Here is a 22551-nt window from a genome sequence, read left to right on the forward strand (position 1 = left end):
AAGAATTATCTAAACGGTAATTACCGGAGGCTAAACAGGAAAAAGAAAGAAAGAAATATATTTACGGATTCAGAAACTCAGTAAGCTATCACGGTGAAAAAAAAGTCAGAACAAAAATTTTGGCTAAATTTTGTCGAATAAAAAAAATTAATAATAAATCTGACCGTCTAACGTAAAAACCGACCGTTTCGATCTGCAGAACACATCAATATAAATTTCAAGAAAAGTGTGAAAATATGTGTAAAGTATTTCACGGTGACAATAAAAGGAAATTTACCTTCCTAAAATAGATAGCTAAATTATTAATCACCAAATGCAGACACAGGTAAAACAATTTGTTAACAGAAACGTAAATTTTTTAAAACAAAAAACAGAACTTCAATAAAATATTGATATCCGAAATAATAAGTAGCAATTATTAGAGCACATTTAAATAAAAATAAATTTAGTATACAAAAAAATGAGCAACCCCTTTTCTAGTGTAACGGTACTTACTTGAAAGCAAATTATTTTTATAAAGTAATCTACGTATATAAATTTTATTTAATTTAAATTAAAATAACAAGAATAAAAATATATTTCGCTAAGCTAAAAATAATCATTTTTGCCAAACAAAATTTGCAAATGATGAAACGTTCATTAAATTCCCATAATTCCTGCTAATGAGTTAACCTTTTGTAATTAATCACATTATTTGTGTACTATTTTGCTTATTACAAAATATTTTATTGAAAGAACTTACCTAATTTACATGTAGAATTCTTCTCTAAATGGTCGTTTAGATTCGTGTAAAACACTACTATATATACTGAAAACAAATAACGTATAAGTAAACAAAATTTGATACGGTTTTAAAAACACCATTAGATCGGAAAGAAATAAATATCATTTATTGTACATGACAACGTTAATCGTACGTTAATACTACTTATATTAGATTAATAAGTTATCAGAAAGAAAATATTAGATAATATTACAATCTAAGTTTTCTTTATTTTTACTACATCGCTGTATATAATGGAAGCAGCTAATAAATAATATAAACAAATATAATTTTTCATGACGTAACAAATATTTTGACACACGCAGTTGTTTTGACTAATTGTAGCCGAACCAAGTTGAAGGACGAAATAGTCGGATACAGTCACAGCAATTACGCTTCCTGATCAATTCTATCTGTACACTCCCTTTTACATACACCAACACGTACAAGTTACCGCAGTTAGTAAATTTTTTTCTCTATCCGTAGTTCAGAACCCATCTTTTTATTTTATTCTGTTAGGTTTTTTTTACTATTATTTTCTTATTAATCTGCATAATTAATTTTAATTTTCTAATTAATGTTTTTATATTAAAATATTTTTAAACTTTTTTTAATATAATATATTTAAAAATGTATTTTTTAAATGTAATTAATAATTTTTTCACAAAAAAAAAAAAAACAAAAGGATTGATTTCTAACAGACATTCGATTTGGTTTGCTTTAATTCTTATTTTCAATTAGAATCGCATTATCTTAACTGAATTTCAATGGTTTTCTGAGAAAAAGAAATTTTGACTATAAAAAAGTAATCGGGTTTATTTAACTATATTGCTTTCCAACCTGTTAACTGCCATCTGTGATCGGAATTAAGTAACGTTTAATGATTTTACAGTCTAGGAACTCTATAACCGTATTTAAAAATATATAAAGTTTCATATCATTAGTAAATATCCTCGATGAATCGGGAGCTAAATTAGACTGTTCTGAAACTTCTTCAAGGTTTGTTATTTCAAAAACAAAACGTTAAATTTTTCAACGAATAAAACCTATCTATATTTAATTTATTCTGTAGTAAAAAGATTACGTACATATGACAATCTGCCATCGTTTAAAACACACACATACACACACACAAGATTTTATTAACCTCCCTTTAGAGACTATTGAGTCTACAGTGTCTTAACGTTATGAATAATTTTTTTTTTTTTTTTTTTAATTATAAGCATATTACGCTGCTGTAAACCCTCTCCAAGCTGAGAAAAAACCTTAGATCTTCAGACTACGAGTAACGTTCTTTTAACTGGCAATACCCAGATAGGCATTAAACATGTGAGCCATTAAACATGTCCAAGCCAAGAATCGAACCCAAAACCCTCAGTATATCATTCGGTTGTTCTATTACGGAGGTGACAAAATAGATTACAAAAATCCGACATCCGACAAAATTTAATTCCATGTCACTCAAAGAACTTTCAATATAATTTTTGGATTAAACTGTTTCGTTCATTGAGAGCCAGGTATTAGTTAAAAACGACGAAATATATTTTAAAAGATCTAAATAAAATAAAATTAGGCTTTATACGTATAATAAAGTGAACTAATAAATAGATCTACGGGTGTATGTACGCTCTTACACACCCATTCGATTTGGATATTGTAGACGGGCCGAACCGTGAAATTTAGAGATAATACTAATCATTCATTACCTCCTTGCGTACTGTTCGTGGTTTCTATAATTTAAAAGATGCGGTTCTGTTATTTTTCTTTTTGAGAAGATGACTGTTCGTCTTCTCAAAAAGAAGCAAATCTTTTGTTCATCTTCTCAAAAAAAACTGCAGTTCCAGATATCGATCGAATCTGGAACTTTTAGTCTAGCAGGTAAGGTAGCTAGCGCTACCTTTTCTCTAATAGCATGTAGGTCATGTTACATCTAAAAAAGAAAAGATTAATAATACAATTTTTTTTAATTCCTGATTGATATTTAAAAAAATATAGTAACACTTAATAACAAAATTGTACGTGCGCGCGCGTGGGGGTCCGTATTTACATGTAGTATATATATATATATTTTTTTTTTTGAGGGCGAAAAACGGTTGAACGTTATCATCGCCCGGATGTACTATATATTGAGCTTGATTGCGTATTTAAATAATAAGTAAAAATCTCGTTATAACCCCTTTGTGTACGGTTGGCTGTTGTTGTAATATGTCCATTTATAGTTTTAAGCGAAAATTTATTCTCTTTAATATTTTATCTAATTATAAGTTGGGCAAGACCGATAGTCAATTTTAAAAACAATTTAATATTAGACGACATGTAATGGATGGTCGGTTGTTAAAAAAAATTGTGGTGAATGACAGTTTGCGAACCAAATTTTAGATATAATATTTTTTCATTACAATTTTGTTGTTAAACTAGCGGATGTCTTTCGATGACGTCGATTCCGTAGTGGGGGGAAGATGAGTCTAACTAAAGAAATTCACCGAGATGCTTTGTTTTGTGGTTAGTTATTGGCGGGAATTATCGGTAGATAGCCGACTGAATACGTAATGCTTCCAGTTAACATTGACGTCATCCAATTTACATCTTTTTACTGAGATATTTCTTATTACTGATTAAGGTGAGTTGTATTTATTTTTTTAATATTATTGGCCAATTATTATTGGCAGTTGTTTTATTCTGTGTATGTGTTATTCAAATTATTTATTAGATTAAAAATGTTAGAACCCAATTTACTCTCGTCTATTTTACAAAATAAATTTAATAATAATAAATTTGTTTATTTATCTCTTAATAGCGGCTAAACAGTATCGAAAAAATAAACAAGTTATATGTTTGTAAGAGTATTTCGTGAGTGATATTAGATGTATTTCGTGTTAAATATATTATGTTTTAAGTCGGGTAACGAGAATGAAGCTAAGAAAATAATTCGCATCTGTATCGTTATAAAGAATATACCGAATAATATATAATAAATATAAATAAATATATAATAAATAATATATAAGAATAATATATAATAATATATTTAAGAATATATTTACTGGAGTCCTGGGTTCGACACCTAAATAGCTTACCGTTTATTCACCGATCTCAATTAATGTCGTTAAATATTCATAAATGAATGTCTCGGGAATAACACAAAAATTTGAAAAAAAAATATTTTTTGATAGGAAAGAAAGTAACAAATAATCGTTTTAATAAATTTGTAAAAATATTTTTAGAAATTTATCGGCGTAGTTTTTATTTAACATATATATATTTAATAATATAAGTAAGAAAGGGGAAAAAAAACATAGGTAGTGAGTTTGTAGAAGGCAACCAATATTTTATAATATGAGTCGACACCCGGTAAGGACTCTGTATAATCGTGTATCATCTTTATAATTATGCGTACATAATATTTAAAGCAGAAATTATTCGTAAACAGTACAACGAGATATATACAACAAATAGTTCATTACAGATTTTTATATTTAACATTTCCCGTGTTTAATTTATATTTTTTAAGCTAAATTAAAAAAAAAATCACAAAATTGTTGAAAATGTATAGTCGATCATTCTTTTAGAGGAAAACTATTTTTAAGAAAGTTTTAATGACCCTCAGATCGATCGGTTGGTAAATTAACCGACTGATATACCGAAAATCCTGGGTTTGAATTTCGGCATTCCTTATAGGTTACAATTCATCTAATTCATTACGTACAATAATAAACGACGCGAAATAAATAAATTACAAAAAAACTATGTTTGTTTAGCTGATCAAAGGAGCGCTGAAATTTAAAAACAATTGAAGTAACATAATTTAACGATGTACTCGCATTTTCGAAATAAAATTCTATACGCGTAATTTTTTATTACTACAAACGACGTTGTAACTTTTCTTCTCGTCGGCAAAAACCTTAACGGTCAATTTTTTTTATTACAAAGTTTTTGTAAAAATGCACTTTGAGTGAGAAAATTGAAAAAATACAAACATGTTTAAGTAGCCCACCGCATACAGCGAGATAGATTGACCGGGGGGGGGGGGGAGTGAGAGAGTGACTGGGAGAGAGAGGGGTCGAGTGAGAGACTGAGCGGGTAGTGTGAGAGAGATTTGGTGGGAGTGGGTGCGAGGGCGATGGAGAGAAATTGAGAGAGGGGTTGGTAGGGGGATTAGTGATGGAGAGGAAGCGAGACAAGAGGGTCTCTCTCTCACTCTCTCTTACTTCTCTTCTCTTCTAATACTATTCTTAATACGGAGTGGTATTATATAAACACAGCTCTAACATTGTGACTACAACAGGTGCTGCTATGTTGCCAATTAAGCTGACTTTTCCTTCCCCCCCTGGCCCTTTGGCTCCCAAGATCGGCATCAGGTAAATCACTGCGTTTGAGTTATTCAACACTTTTATAGAATACATCTTCCAAGCTAACCAGTAAGGAAGATGAATGAAAAAAATAATTTTTAATATTTTTCGTAAAATTTTTATTATTTATTTTTTTTTAAATTTAATAATAAATAATATTATTATTTTACTATTATTTATATTTATATATTAAAAAAAAAAAAAAAAAATTAAATCGTGTTAAATTCTTTGTTTGACAACAAGGTCAATGAACTTTGATATTTATCGTTTATGTATTAGTGTTAAAAACTTAAAAATCATACTTGATAACTTTTTTGTTTATTTTAATTTTTTTTTATGTTGTTATAATACAATTAGTAAAATAATCACTGATTTTATACATCCGACTCTTGGTTAACCGGACTTACATATTTTATTTATCCGTAAAATTTACATAAACTATTGCTTGTTTAGTACTCGAATTATCAGAGATTTTTTTGTTACAAAATTGTGATTCAAATGAAATATAATCTGAGATTAATGTTTGTTAAAACGTCGATTATTCGGACCTCCATATCTCAAACATTTTTCGACTAATTGCGGGGCCTTTTATCCGGAGGTCCCGGGTTCGAATAAAAGGAAATAACTGAAAACCTTAACATTACAGTTTAACGTTGGTTACGTTCCTTTGTTAACTTTGTATACATAGGTTTAAGCGAAAATTTGGTTTCAGTTATTATTTTGTAAAATTAAAAGTTTTCAACTCTGTAAAACATTAATGGTATACTGTCAGTTGTTATTATGAGAGGAGAAACAGTACAGTGTAGGTAATACATTTTAGTTGGCGCGCCAATTTTCATAATTTATTTTGCAGATTTGTTCGGACGTTGTTTGAAGCGACAGAGAAATAACGTGCGTGGCAGAGAACGAAAGCTTATGGAATCTAGCGACATTACAGATGGGCTGTGATATGCAGTTCAATTTGGATCCTCGTGTCTGCGGTCATTGTTGTATAACTATTTCTTATACGTTGTTTATTTTGTTTTGGTGTTTAATGACCTTCATTATTAATCGAGGTAAGTTTCTTTATATTAATATTATTTTAATATAGCTTAAAATAAGTGTTATTATTTTTGTTTTCTTATCACGTACTGCATTTTCTATTTATAACACCGGCTACATAGTATCCCCCAAAAATAAACAAAAGTTACACGCTTGTTTATAAATTTTAGGTTAATCGACCGATAAATAATTAACCAAATAAAATAGAAAAAAGAATTATTGCACAATCTAACCGTACCGTACTCGTGGGTTAAGCAAAGTACGATTAATGTGTAAAAACAATTATTTTATTATTTATTATTTTCGCCAGTAATCAGTGTCACACTTTCTATATCCAAGCCGAGAATCGATCCTCGGATCTTCGATATTAAAGACAAGTACTGCTTTGCCATGGATGCGGTGATAGATTCATTTCTAGTTTTACCGATTTCAATTACCTAGTAATATTTGCAGTTTATAAAATAATATTAAGTTTTTAACCTAGAAAAATAATATCGATCAAGTTCATGCCACTACAACTTTTTAATTAAATTGTACAATTATAAAGATTATTATTTTTTAAGATATTGTAATTAATTTTCATTTTTTTATTCACAAAGATACTAAAAAAAAAGAAGAACAAAGCCACTTTAATCAAATCAGACTGTTTTCATGTAACCCGACACAATACTTCAAAAGTAGATAGACAGCGGTACATTTTTTTTAGTTTACTTCTATTGGGGCAAATGTCAAGCCTCTTTTTGCCCTTTTCCATGACTTTTTTCATTCATAAAAACTATAATTTTTTAATTTATAAAGAAAAAATCATTAACAAAAGTATAAAGAAAAGTTTATACTGGATTTACTCGTAAAAATAATACGCATTTTTCATGCATTAAAATGTTTAATTTGTAACTCGCTAGTTCGATTTTTTTTTTACAAAACTGTTGATCATTTTATGAAAAAAAATGATTACCATAACTTTTGTTATTAATTTTGTAAAAGTGCTTTTAAGAAACAATAAATTATATCGGTAGAAAACTATCTGATATAGACTTAATTGCTATACATTCCACACAAACTGGAGTCTGTGTATAATACATCGTTTCCTGAAGAAAGAATCCATTAATTTCTCGCATTCTTTCTTGCGATTGTGATAAATATAAACCGTCTCTGGTATAGGAGGTACCAATAAGAATTGCTTTCTCGGATAGTAATGATGCTCGGTATATACAGCCTTCGTTGAGGTGAAAGAAGTGAAGGTGTCATTTGTACGACTGAACATCATTTCCGTTTCAGTAGGTTAGCACCTTGTTACGCGACAACATATGTTAGCTAAGTAAAGTATCTAACGGGAAACGGCTTCTTCGTAATTCTTCTTAAAGAATATGCTAGCCGTAACTCGATTACAAACTGTTTTCGGACATGTTTGTACGAACCCTTCTTCTTAATTTCAAGCTCTAAAATCGGTTCCCAAATTATTTCTCTTTCCTCCTAAATCATCTTGTGTGTGTATACATATATATTTAATTACACAAGTTAAAATATAAAGTAAACTCTTATTTTGATAATCGTATTCTCTAAATAAGTATATAATTTCGTACCAAATTCTTACGGTATTTTGTATTTCACTTTTATTCGTTTCTGGAATATTAAATTTCGTATTTTAAAATGCTTGAAATTTATCTGTGATAAATTATAATTTTAAACTTGTATTTACGAGAATAAATGGTAAAAACAAAAATAATAGTAATGAAAACATTGGCAAAAGACACCAGAATTGTAGGTAGTACAGGTAGACAGAAAGTTCTATGTTCAAATTTCGGTCAGAATTGGCTTTTTTATACGCTTTATTAAAATTTGAAATAAAAGTAAGTGACGAACTGAATGTGGGTCTATTGCCCATACAAATAAATAAATAAATATAAATATAAAACTGGAAAAATTTTATCTGTTATTATGTAATATTAGAATCTTTTTTTTTGTAAATTACTTTACAAAACTGATAAATTTAATCGTAATATTTTTTTAAAAAAATATTAAAATTAAGGGAGATTAATAATTATTTTAAATAAAATGTAATAATAGAGATATAAAATGATCGACAAATCTTGATTTAATTTAATTATATGGAACGTCTATATAAGAAATATATTAGGGATATTAACTTTGTTATTCGACCGCAATACACACACACGTACGCACATTTACGGTTGGATTTGAATTGTTGTACCATCGCGTGACCAGTACTGTCCGAGGGTAGCCAATCAGAGTGAAGTTAGCCACCTGCTGCATTTGTTTCATCTCCCCCCTCTCCCCGCACCAACGTCGCAGTAGTCAGACAGACTATTTGTTTTATATATGCGTCATCCCAATAAAATTAAACAAAAAAATAATTACCTCTGACAGCGTATGAACGATACAATTTTATAAATTATTGTTTTATTTTTTATCATTGACTATCGAAGTATTGTTTTTCTATTAAACCATTTATTATTATAAAAAATTTACTTATTACATTTATTTTATTTATATTTAATTTTTTTTTAAACACTTCGCTTTTATTATAATCTGAATTTTTTAAAATCTAGCACAAATTATGTATTACAGTAAATAAATTTTACCTTCAAAACTAGATTGTATGTTAGTTCAATCTAGTTTTGAAGGTACAAATTTATTTACAAGGGGTTGTTGATGACGCTTTCTATTATTTAATAAAATCTAATGTTACAGCTGGATAAAACTATATGTGTATATGTCTTTATCAGTAATGCAAGAGTTCGCACGCACGCACATCCGCGCGCGCAAATGAAGAGATCATTTACTACATAATTAAAATTTTTTTAAAAATATTTGTTTTTCTTTCTTTTCTTACAAGCTTTTTTTCATGATATAGCAAGTTAGCGATGTGAAATTTAATATTATTTCTATATTTGATGTAGTCGGGTGCCTGTGTAGGCTGTATGAGGTGGTAACTCCCGAGTACAAGATAACGCATAAAAGTAATATTAAATTTCATATCGCTGACTATACTAATGTATCTGAAAAAAATGCCGATAAAATAAAGAAAAACTCGCTCGACTATTTTTTGTTGTTTATTCTAGGTAGATGTGTACAATTAGGAGTAGTCTGGTTTTTTAATAATTTTTATCTTGCAGTTAAAAACCAATTACATATTTTAGGGTAATATTGTTTTAGGAATAACTATGTACAGATTATGATTTTAAATACTCATCAAGAAAGCACCGATAAAACTATAGTAAAAGTAACGGAGAAAGTGATTATGATGGATAATGGAAAATGCTATTAAAGATTTGCACAAACTTAAACTTTATAACTAACAAACTGTTAAAATACATCATCAAATAAAAATATCAATATCAATATTATGTCGAATATTTTTCAGGTTTAACTGTACGTCTAATTATCATGTAACACACGCGCGCGCGCAGAAAGATAGAGACACACGCACACACACACAGTTATTTCTTAAGGATAAATATTCTTTTAAAAAAACAAACATTTTATTATATGTATAAAATAATTATTTCAATATAAATATTCTTCCAGAATTATATTTTATTAGCCAATGTTAAGTGTAAATGCTAACAGTGATTTTTTAATTAAAACTGAATAAAATAACACGTAACAAAGACTTCAACCAGGAATACATACCAGCCCACCGGGTTGGTCTAGTGGTGAACGCGTCTTCCCAAATAAGCTGATTTGGAAGTCGAGAGTTCCAGCGTTCAAGTCCTTGTAAAGCCAGTTATTTTTACACGAATTTGAATACTAGATCGTGGTACCGGTGTTCTTTGGGGGTTGGGCTTCAATTAACCACACATCTCAGGAACGGTCGAACTGAGAATGTACAAGACTCTACACTTCATTTACACTCATACATATCATCCTCATTCATCCTCTGAACAATTATCTAAACGGTAGTTACCGGAGGCTAAACAGGAAAAAAAAGGAATACATACCACTAATAATGCTTACATATGCTACATCCTGAATCCTAACATGTGTGTGTGTGCGCGCGCATGTATGTAAAATTTGTCATAAAAAGATATTAATAACATTTTAAAAATTACTTCTGCAGGAATATAGATAGTTATGCCCCAAAAGGGTTTATATCTTATTTTTTATATATTTACGTAAAAAAAATGTTTTAATTGTAAAATGGGTTTCTTTTAAAGCGTAATTGCTCCAAAAACTAGAAAATATTTGTAAAAATTTGCGCTCATAAAATATTACTTAGTTTTATAATTTTAATTTACGTTCGTTCGCATTTTTTACCTTTATTAATCCTCGCAGAACACCTATTCCAATTCTTCAGTAAAATTTTATGAGCCACAATGGATTTCTTTTTACAAATATTGAAAATTACTTTGATTATATTACAGTTACTGAAAAATTATTTCCTACTATTTAGAGAAATTTCTTTAAAAGAATACCATTTTTTTATTTATTTATTTTTACTTTTTGGTCTCCCGCCTTCGCTTGTTCGTTCAAATGGTATCGATTCATTCACATCGGTTTATCATTTTTTCTCATTCTTTCTTACTCTAGTAGCGGGCGCGTAAAAAAATAAAATAAAAACTCAACTTTCGCCCGCTAAAAATCAACTCGTCAAATCTCGCCCGTTTTACCTTTTCGCTTTCATTCGCTCGCTTTTCATGCTATTTCTCCAACCGTATTTTACGGTGTGTTGCAGTTTTTTTTTTTGTTTTGTACTCTAGTTTCATCTTTTTGTTCCCATGAGAATCTACACTACACGAAGAAAAATGATTTTGTTATAGTAACAGTAACATTTTGTTATACTTACAACAAATCGGTTTGTCGTCGTAACAAAATCAGATAACTTACAGTAAAAAATCAGTAACGACAGTTGATAGTAACAAATCCATTTTGTAATCGTAACAAAATCGTTTCGCTGCCACAACACACCCTTAGTTACCGAAACATATGATTTGTTACCCGTAAGTAAACAAATAAATATGTTTTTACAAACGTCCGACATGTTTGTTTTAGAACGATATTAAATATGGTATATTATATTATCATTCACGCCAAACGTGTGTGCAAAATTTCATCTTGATTGGATAACGGGAAGTTTGTCAGATTTCAGTTACTAAATGTCATCTAAATAGGATTTCGAGCATAAGAAAGCTATTAAAAAAAATAACTGTAATTGAGCGTTATTTTTACGCTCTTTCGTACGGGTAAAAATGTACTTTGCACGATTCATAGCGTTATCCGACAAACACCACAAGAAAATGACCAATTTTCTTTCTTTTTCTTTGCGAAAAAGTTTTCGATACATTATGTTGAAACATCATAATCTAAAAGCTGAAATTGCATACAGAATTACAGCTCTTCTCTCTGGAATATGCATATATACGTTGTTTCTACATGAGCATAAAGCAACCGACTTTATTTGAAAACTGAAGGTGTTTGAATGTAAAGACCTCCGGATCTACCGTTAGGCATTCTTCAGAGGATGAGATGAATGATTTGTAGCGTGTGTGAAAATGCCATGCCTGATCGGGATTCGAAAGGGCAAGTCTAAAGGAATGTACATCGAACACGAACACCGTCGCTCCTTTAAGGTATATTTACCGATAATCCAAATAGTATCGCAAAAGATAGAGAGAGACCTTTTTTTGTAGAAAATTTAATTTCAGAAACTGTAAATGCTGTCAGAATTCGATTGATCAACGGTTTGGCCGTGGTAAATTTAAGTATAGGAAAGGAACATAATCCGGTGGTTACCGCAAGCAATTTAAACGACTACCGTCATGAAACAGTGGAATATTTCGTTACGGTAATAGTCGTAAATTCTTTTCGGTTATAAAACCTATTTTAGTACAAAATTTCACCTCGATCGGACGAGTAGATTTTGCGTGAAAGAATAACAGCCTCATAAAAATTACTATATATTTACACAGATTGTTTCACAAAGTTCTCCCGGGCCCTTTCATAACGTTTTCTACTCGTGAAAATAATCTACTCGTTTAAATTTCATTTAAACATTCGTCCTAAAATACTTCGTTTGGGATTTACGGCTAATGAAAGAGACGTGAAAAAGTTTTCTTTGTTTGATTCAACTTGCTCTATACCGTTTTGTTTAGAATTAAATCCTCTACAAGTTTTGTTTAAAAGTTATTTAACAAAGTTATTGTACATCTAACATTAAAAACAGGGGTTTTACCCCGATTTATTGAATTTCACACTAGATTTCTACTACTACTGCAGATACGGTTCTGGGATATATTTTATTCGATTTTTCCGGTCAAAAACAAAACGATTCACTAATTTTGTCCCTTAATTAACGTTTTAAAAATTTCAGTGACATTATTTCACCGGGATAGCTGAAATCCGACGTAACTCGCAAACGAAGCATTTTAGGACAAATTTTTATTATGAATTTTTTCCATTATCTTCGCGGGTAGAATAGGTTGTGAAAGTCCGGAAGAAATTCGTGATACACTCTGTATATATAATAAATAATTGTATATGTAATAGATAATACATTACCGGGAAGATAAAATTTTAATTGAAATTCAATGAGATTCAATTGAATCAGTTCTTTTTTCTACAACTGATGAATGATTCACCGTACAAGTTTACAAAGGAATGTAAAAATGGAAATTTGTAGCATAAGCAAAATATTACAGCTCACCGGTATTCGAATCCGGGACCTCCAGATGAAACGCCGAGACGCTACCACACTGCCACGGTAATCGGAAGAGTGGTATGCTTAATATAATTTATTAAATCAGTATATTTTTTTAAAACTGAGTTCGATTTCTAAACAGTTTTTTAATTAAATTTTTTTAATATTAATCTATTTTCTTTTTTAAATAAACCCTTATTTAGTTTCTTAACTTTTGATAATAAATAAAAATATTTATGTATAAAATTAAATTTTAACCGGTTATTTTAACATTTATTTTATTATTTTAGTTGTTTTAAATAGATGTTTAATGTATATGTGAGGGTGCGCGTACGTGTTACGTAATTGATAATATAAACTGTAAACAACAGTAACATTAATCTATATTGTACAAGTTAAGAAGATGTGGATACACCGAAGATCACCGATTGTACGCGGAGATGGACGAACATGTATACCTCCTAACTCACTCGATCCAGTCGCTTAGTGTTACGGGCGATAAACGAAATTAAAGTTTACGTTTCATTAATGTGTGTTGTTTTATTTAAACAAAATTAACGTCTTTATTTTAACATCATGGTATGTGCTTTTTAATATAGACTCAATAATGTACATATACTTAATATAGAATGTGTATTACCATTTGTATTATATTTTAAAAAATAGTATTGAATAACCTGTTTCAACCCTGCTTGTAGTGTGTGTGTGTGTGTGTGTGTGTGTGTGTGTGTGTGTGTGTGTGTCCTAATCCTTTATTGCTTTTATATTAATTCTTCATAATCATCAAATTATTATTGATTTTTGTTTGATTGTTTGCATTTTTGTGCGAGTTTGCGTGCGCACATCTATGTATGTGTATGTATTTCATTTATTCTTCTAACTGATTGTTAAAAGAATGGATTTTGACTTTTTTTGTCATAAATCAAGCCTATCTTAACACACTAGTTATGATATATTTTTCAGTCTACCGGATGTGAATTATAAAACATAAAAATGATTTTTTTCTTATCTCACTTTGGAGGTACTGAACCGACTTAAAAAAAACTTCATTGTTTAAAATTTCGGTTTTTCTATATAACGTAGACGTACATAAATAAATGATTTACCATAATTAAATAATAAAATAAAAATGAAAAAGTTTTCCTGAACATTACCAATATAACTATGAATATAATTTAACCAAACTTAACCTACGCTCGCTTCGCTCGCTAACTTTGACTAGCGAGCGAAGGTTAAGTTTGGTTATACTTTTAAATTTATTTATTATATATATATATTTATTTGTTTATCTCATAACCGAACACGAATATTGCCCTTTTTGTTATCTTCAACTGCTCATTCACGTTATCTACGAACGTTCGGGCAAATCGTGTCTCTTCTTTCGTCTTCGTGTTGACCTCCAATATAACGTATTGCAATCTGGAAAAAATTGAGGTTGAGGGAATAATTGCTCAGAATTACCAAATGATATGTAATATAACTAATGTAATTTCACAACTTACATAGAAAAAATTTCCCCGTTAGACCGAGTTACTTTTTACACTTTAAATATTATTCATTTATTTAATTCTACCCCCACCTGTGAAGTCACAACATAGCAGTAAATTAGAGCAATTTTTGTGGTGGGCATGCGATTTTAAAAAAGTTTTTTTTGCAAATATTATTATTTTTTAATCGTTAACAAATGCGCCTAAGTAAAATATGTCCTTAATTAGGCGAAATCTCGAGACTGAGGTTGACCTTGCTTCACAGCCTCATCCCTTTGAACTTTTAAGTTGAAAATTTAATGGCATGTGCCTCATAAGAAGTAATCAGACCAAGTTTGGTCTAAATCGGTCCAGTAGTTCTGGAGATATAAGGTGATTTATATGCCAACACCGAACACATGTTTATACGAACATTAACAACAGGACAATTTCCATTCGGTTTTTTGGGTTCCTTAGGCGTCAAAAAGTCAAGATCCGGTGAAAACCGCATATGCCGAAATCGGACCGATTTCAATACTTTCTAGAGCTGTAGCGCTATCTAGACGGGAAAGTTAAAGGTAATTTAGTAACTCTTCTTTGCGTTTGTACTGTTAGACATTGTGTGACGTATAATAAATCAACTATTCTCATTAAAAAGGTGCGCTTATAAAATTATTTATAGGAAAATTGCTCTATTTATGAAAAAGATGCAAAATTTAAATTTAACTGTCTCTGGTTCCTGTTTATTTTATGTCCACATTTAATAATAAATTTGGCAATTATATAAGTTACGGTCTCGCCTCTGATTTTGATGAAATTTGAAATATAACTTATGTAAAAGAAAGTTATTCGTTACTATTAAAATTATTCGTGGGAAACGCCTTCCATCGAGTTACGTTACGTCCCTTGCAAGTTACGCAGCATCCTTACCGAAATTTCGAAATATTACAAGCGTAAATAAACTTTATTTTGGGACTAAATAAATTAGTTTCAATGAAATTAAATTCACTTAAAGTTAAATTAATTTAGGTTTAGTTTACGATGTGGGTTTTGGTAAATGTACAATATACATTATTTGCGGAGTAAAACGCTTGGTTTAAATGAAATTTAATCGAGTATAGTTAGGTTTAGAACAAGGTTAATGTTAGGTTTAGAGTAAGTCGATTGAAATTTTCCGTAATTTATTTGATTAATTCACACTTCAAGATTTCTGTTCGACTCAACTTTAAGCAAATCTAACCTTATTCTTAACTAAATTTATATGAAACAAAATTTTAGTTTACAATTAATTTATGTTACCGTGAAAGCTCGATATCTGACAAATATGGATTTTCTCCGGTATATATCGGCACACACCAAATACATCGGTGAAATATCAAAATATTTACTTATTCAGACCTTCCCCAGAATATGTGACAACACAGATAAGTTCTGGGGTAGAGGGTCAAAACGATAACTAAAAATTAAAAAAAATCACTCAATACCAATGTTTACGGTAAATAGATTACAAGAAATGGTCGTAAAAAAGGAAGTTACATTTTCGACATATGTAACATACTATGCTACTATACACTGTTTGCTAATCTCGTCTAATTAACATTATATTTACAAATTAAATATGTTATTCTCCCACACTGGAAGCTATTAATCAAATTCACCGCATTTATAAACAATCTAATCAAATTTTCAGAATTTTATAAATTGAAAGGTCCAGTCACTATCAGTGTACCCTGAAGGCGGTGAGTCAAATTCCTCCAGTGTTGGAAAATAACATGTATAATTTGTATATTCAATTTCAAATTCAAATTTATTCCAATAATACTTTTACAAATATATACACGAAGTTCCATTCTCTGGAATACCTAAAGCGATAAAAAAGCTACATTTTGTTTTTATTCTCCGGGACCACCTTTAGGTATTGCTTCAGAGAATGAGATGAATGACAATTTTTGTATAGCGTGTGGAAAATACCATGTCTGACCGGGATTCGAACCCGGGTCCTCCAGATGAAAGGTCGAGACGCTACCACTCGCGCCACAGAGGACCGCTTAAAAGCTCCATTGCCGCAGGTAATTCTATCCTACTAAACGGCATTTGTATGTTTGTGTCCCCTTAGCTTAGCACGGGAATGTACTGTTCACTAGCTGAAACTCCTGATTCGTTAGTACATGGCTAGTGGTGATTAGATGTTTTTTTTTTTTTTGTCTTCAGTCATTTGACTGGTTTGATGCAGCTCTCCAAGATTCCCTATCTAGTGCTAGTCGTTTCATTTCAGTATACCCTCTACATCCTACATCCCTAACAACTTGTTTTACATATTCCAAACGTGGCCTGCCTACACAATTTTTCCCTTCTACCTGTCCTTCCAATATTAAAGCGACTATTCCAGGATGCCTTAGTATGTGGCCTATAAGTCTGTCTCTTCTTTTAACTATATTTTTCCAAATGCTTCTTTCTTCATCTATTTGCCGCAATACCTCTTCATTTGTCACTTTATCCACCCGTCTGATTTTTAACATTCTCCTATAGCACCGCATTTCAAAAGCTTCTAATCTTTTCTTCTCAGATACTCCGATCGTCCAAGTTTCACTTCCATATAAAGCGACACTTCAAACATACACTTTCAAAAATCTTTTCCTGACATGTAAATTAATTTTTGATGTAAACAAATTATATTTCTTACTGAAGGCTCGTTTAGCTTGTGCTATTCGGCATTTTATATCGCTCCTGCTTCGTCTATCTTTAGTAATTCTACTTCCCAAATAACAAAATTCTTCTACCTCCATAATATTTTTTCCTACTATTTTCACATTCAGTGGTCCATCTTTGTTATTTCTACTACATTTCATTACTTTTGTTTTGTTCTTGTTTAATTTCATGCGATAGTTCTTGCGTAGGACTTCATCTATGCCGTTCATTGTTTCTTCTAAATCCTTTTTACTCTCGGCTAGAATTACTATATCATCAGCAAATCGTAGCATCTTTATCTTTTCACCTTGTACTGTTACTCCGAATCTAAATTGTTCTTTAACATCATTAACTGCTAGTTCCATGTAAAGATTAAAAAGTAACGGAGATAGGGAACATCCTTGTCGGACTCCCTTTCTTATTACGGCTTCTTTCTTATGTTCTTCAATTGTTACTGTTGCTGTTTGATTCCTGTACATGTTAGCAATTGTTCTTCTATCTCTGTATTTGAACCCTAATTTTTTTTAAATGCTGAACATTTTATTCCAGTTTACGTTATCGAATGCTTTTTCTAGGTCTATAAACGCCAAGTATGTCGGTTTGTTTTTCTTTAATCTTCCTTCTACTATTAATCTGAGGCCTAAAATTGCTTCCCTTGTCCCTATACTTTTCCTGAAACCAAATTGGTCTTCTCCTAACGCTTCCTCCACTCTCCTCTCAATTCTTCTGTATAGAATTCTAGTTAAGATTTTTGATGCATGACTAGTTAAACTAATTGTTCTGTATTCTTCACATTTATCTGCCCCTGCTTTCTTTGGTATCATGACTATAACACTTTTTTTGAAGTCTGACGGAAATTCCCCTTTTTCATAAATATTACACACCAGTTTGTATAATCTATCAATCGCTTCCTCACCTGCACTGCGCAGTAATTCTACGGGTATTCCGTCTATTCCAGGAGCCTTTCTGCCATTACATTACGAATTATTAATTTATTATTTCGGCTTTTTGTTTTAACATAAAAGTACAACATATTTATATATATATATCTAGTATCCCCATACGGCTTCGTTCCCACTATATGGTTACTTGCGTTTCCCGACGCAGTCAATTTTTCTAATTTTATGTATGTTTTTTAATCAGTTTATCGGAAGGGGTGTACTAATATTTGCATCGAACATACAATAATAGTAACAAGGGCTGTGTTGGTTCAGCCGCCATGTTGTACAACGTCGCATTCCTTACAAGATCAGAATTAAAAAATGCCGATAACAGTTGTTAGATATTTATCTGAAGGGTATTTGCAAGCCCAGAAATTTCTACTGAATATCTGTTTTTTTGTTATATATATTATAGCACTGTTTAAAATTCGTTATTGTATGCATTATCAATGTAAAATACAATAAGATTATTCATGAAGCGCGATTTACCTCGTTTTATTGTTAACACGATTTTTCCTTCATCGCAAATTTGATTGCTTATAACTCGACAACGAAGGAATTAACAGAAAACGGGTTTCACCATTGTTTTTGTTGTAAAATTTTAAATCGAAATCATCCGTCATATGCGTCCACCTTCCTATTTAAAAAAATTAAGTTTGATTCAACATAGCGGATAAAATTTAAAAACCAGCAATAATGCTGATTTTTTTAAAATGTGGAACTCCATTTCTTCCCGTTTCCAATTACTTCTCAGATACGCGGCAAAAAGCTGTTCCCGTACTTAAATATTACCCGGTGTGTATAAAAGAACATGTCCTGAATGACTGACTGATTCATCAACGTCCAGCAATGTCGGTAACAAATGAAGATATCAACTTGATTTTTGATGTATGTAAATTTCATTTAAATATTTAATTTTTTTTGAAAGTCAGCCTTGAAAGTTATAAGAAAAGTAAAAAAAAAATTTTGATCAATCCTTGGAAATTTTCCCCATTTCCGACTATATTAAATGAAATACCTAATCACAAGATTGGGGCTTGCAAATACTCCATTTATATATCGCAAATTTTTAGGGGGTGCGACGGCTTACAGTATATTCGAGAATATTAATAAAATTGTTTGGGTTATTATTACGATTATGTTCCAAAATATGTCTGGTAAAATTTGATCGTTGTTAGTTGGTGTATTCTTTATGACTGCTATGATACAATAGAAGTAAACAATTTTTTCAATTTTAATCCTTGATTAGATTTTAACCTTAAATATGAACTAAATATAATTCATACGAACATAAGAAGCATAATAAAAAAATTTGATGAATTTGTTTTTTTACTTAAGTAATAGTAAAGTTAAGTTTCAGATTATTATATTGATCGAACTTGGATCGGTGATGACATTGAATTTAATTTCAGTTTAGGTTATAACGTATATTATTCAAAATAATAAACTCTCAAAGAGTGACTGGTATATGTTTATTTGTAGATAAAAATATTAAACACGAAATAGTGTAAGTAGAGTTAGAAAATGCAACACATCGGGTCGGTCTAGTAGTGAAAGCGTCTTCCCAAATCAGCTGATTTGGAAACTGAGAGTTCCAGGTTCAAGTCCTAGTAAAGTGACTTATTTTCATACGGATTTGAATTCGAGATCGTGGATACCGGTGTTCTTTGGCGGTCGGGTTTCAATTAACCGCACATCTCAGGAACGGTCGAACTGAGACTGTACAAGACTACACTTCATTTACACTCGTACATATCATCCTCTGAATCCCTGAACGGTAATTCCCGGAGGATAAACAGGAAAAAGAAAGAAAGAAAAGAGTTAGAAAATGCGAATTCAGTTTGTATTAATTTTAGAATTAATAACGGGAACCATAAAGACGGATGATAACGTAGTTTTAATAGGGGGATACGAATTTGAATATTCTTGATAATAATAAGCTGATAAATTAATTTCTTAGTATTATGCAACTATATGGATTTAAATCATGTGTAAACAAATCTGTACGATTACAAAACAGTTTCGATGACGTAATGCAGTCGACCAGCTGCATAGACCATATTTGCTTTAAGAGCGGTTCCGTTGGAAAAGTGACGTGAACGGGGCGATCGTGAAGACTCTCTCTTTTTTCCTGTTTAGCCTCCGGTAAACTACCGTTTAGATAATTCTTCAGAGGATGAATGAGGATGATATGTATGAGTGTAAATGAAGTGTAGTCTTGTACATTCTCAGTTCGACCGTTCCTGAGATGTGTGGTTAATTGAAACCCAACCACCAAAGAACACCGGTATCCACGATCTAGTATTCAAATCCGTGGAAAAATAACTGGCTTTTACTAGGACTTGAACGCTGTAACTCTCGATTTCTAAATCAGCTGATTTAGGAAGACGAGTTCACCACTAGACCAACCCGGTGGGTTTGATGAACTTAATCTAGCTTGGATAAAGAAAACTGGAACGAGATATGCAAAAATAACACCGGTAGTAACGAATTTTATTAATAAACTTACCGACTACTTAAATAAACATAAACTGATTATTAAAATATCACATAAAAATAAACCACTAAAACAACGGGTCATTCCGAGCACGGTAGCTGCTATGGAAGAGATATAATGCGCCGTAAATTATTAAAACAACCTTTTAATACAAAACTAAAAGATTATTATGAGAAATATAGGAACACATTAAACAATATAATAAAGAAAGCAAAAATTATTTTAAAATCAAATAAAAACAATATTAAGAAAAAAATTGGAATCTATTAATGAAATATTAGATATGAAAAAAGAAATTACACGACCGAAAAATGAACCCAAAAATTAAATACTTTACAAATGTAGGAGAAAATTATGCAAATGCGATACTAAAAAATACAAATAACTTAAAATCTCTCTCTTTCGTTAATCCTACCCTCTATTAGTAGCCTGTTTCTTAACCCGACTAATATTACAGAAATATTAAACGTAATAAAAAATTTAAAAAGAAAAACTCGTCACCTGAAATCGATAGCTTTAATGCTTCTTGCTTAAAAAAAATAAGTAAGTACATAGCAAAACCACTTGAACAAATAAATGGATATTTTATTGAAGAATATTTCCCTACTAAATTTAAAAAAAGCTAAAATAAAAGCAATATATAAATCGGGAGATAAAAACAAGCCGGCAAATTACAGACCTATAAGTTTGTTATGTAACTTTTCCAAAATAATTGAAAAACTGTTAAAAAAACGAATAATAAAGTTTCTTGATAAAAGCAATTTTATTCGTAAAAATCAGTACGGTTTTCAAACTGGAAAATCAACAAAAGATGCGGTTTTACATTTAACTGGAATAATTAACCGTAATTTTTTAGCAACATTCCTCGATTTAACTAAGACATTTGACATAATTCCTTACAGAGATGCTCGCTTATTTGAATTTTTTAAAGTACCTACTTTGAGACAAATATATGTCAAGAAAGTAATATTACACGTAAACAAATATATAAATGAATTCAAATTTAAAAATGCACCGTACAATACTCGTTCATCAGGAAAATATACTTATACCGCATTCTTTTCAAAATTAACAGTTTGCAAACGTCAATTTTCGTATTACACCATTATATTTTCTAAAGAAGGCCCCGACCATTTTAACGTCCAAATAATAAAGAGTAATCCAGTAAAATAAATAGATGAACGGGTGAAGCACAATTGAATATATATATATTAAATTACCACATCGAAAGAGAAAAATAATCCGCACTAATAACAATAAATTTAACATATTATAATGAATAACATACAACAAAATACGTTAATATACTACTTAACACTAAAAACTCTACATATATAAAACCGTGAATGCTAAGGTAGTATATTTCATAATAGTATTAAGTTGTCTTATCTTATGAATATTTCTTGTGGTCGTGTCATACGTTATCTTAAAATATATATTTGTTTTATTTCTCCAAAATGTATTTTATTTTATATGAATTCAATGTAAACTTAAATAATTTTACATTCTGGTTCTATGTGTTTAACTTAATTTTTCAATTTTTTTCTTTTTGAATAGCCCATTTAGAGGGCACGCTTAATCAATTTTTTAGCCCGTGCTTCTTTCATTTTTCTAGAGTGGTGTTCTTTGTCGTCTTGAACAAAGTTCACCCTCTTCTACTAGTGAGGTTTTTACTCTGCTGAAAATTCCTGTATTGTTTTTCTGAATGTCGTTCTGTCTTTTAAAATGTCTGAGTCTATTGAATCGTTTACCAGGTCATTGTCTATTTCTTTAAGCCGGGTTATCTTGTTCTTGTGAGTGCTTAGTAGGGTGAAGATGTTTTGTTAGTCTGGTGTTCTCCATTCTGTATATGTGTCCGTAGAATTGCAGTCTTCTTTTCCTGATTACATCTGTTATTTTTTCTATTTTGAAATATAGCTCTTGGTTTAATCTTTGTTTATAATCTAGTCCTGTGTTGTTTTTCGGGCCTAATATTTTCCGTAAGATTCTTTTCTCTATTTTCTCTATTCTCTCTCCGTCCTGTACTTTATGTAGTTTCAGCGTTTCCATCGCGCAACCCATCGGGTTGCTCTAGTGGTTATCGCGTCTTCCTAAATCAGCTGATTTGGAAGTTGAGAGTTCCAGCCTTCAAGTCCTAGTAAAGCCAGT

At 30.6% G+C, this 22551-nt stretch overlaps 1 long non-coding RNA gene across 3 annotated transcripts in view; it reads left to right on the forward strand.

Annotated features, from left to right (window-relative positions):
- The first annotated feature begins 3273 nt into the window (after positions 1–3273).
- LOC142328182 (uncharacterized) overlaps positions 3274–22551 on the forward strand; it is a 46727-nt gene continuing 27449 nt past the window's right edge. For all 3 annotated transcript variants that reach the window (XR_012757212.1, XR_012757213.1, XR_012757211.1), the window contains exons 1-2: positions 3274–3383; positions 5966–6167. This is a non-coding gene — a long non-coding RNA (uncharacterized LOC142328182). The remainder of the gene's footprint in view (positions 3384–5965; positions 6168–22551) is intronic.

The sequence above is a fragment of the Lycorma delicatula genome, chromosome 7 (assembly GCF_047948215.1).
Source record: "Lycorma delicatula isolate Av1 chromosome 7, ASM4794821v1, whole genome shotgun sequence".
NCBI lineage: Eukaryota > Metazoa > Arthropoda > Insecta > Hemiptera > Fulgoridae > Lycorma > Lycorma delicatula.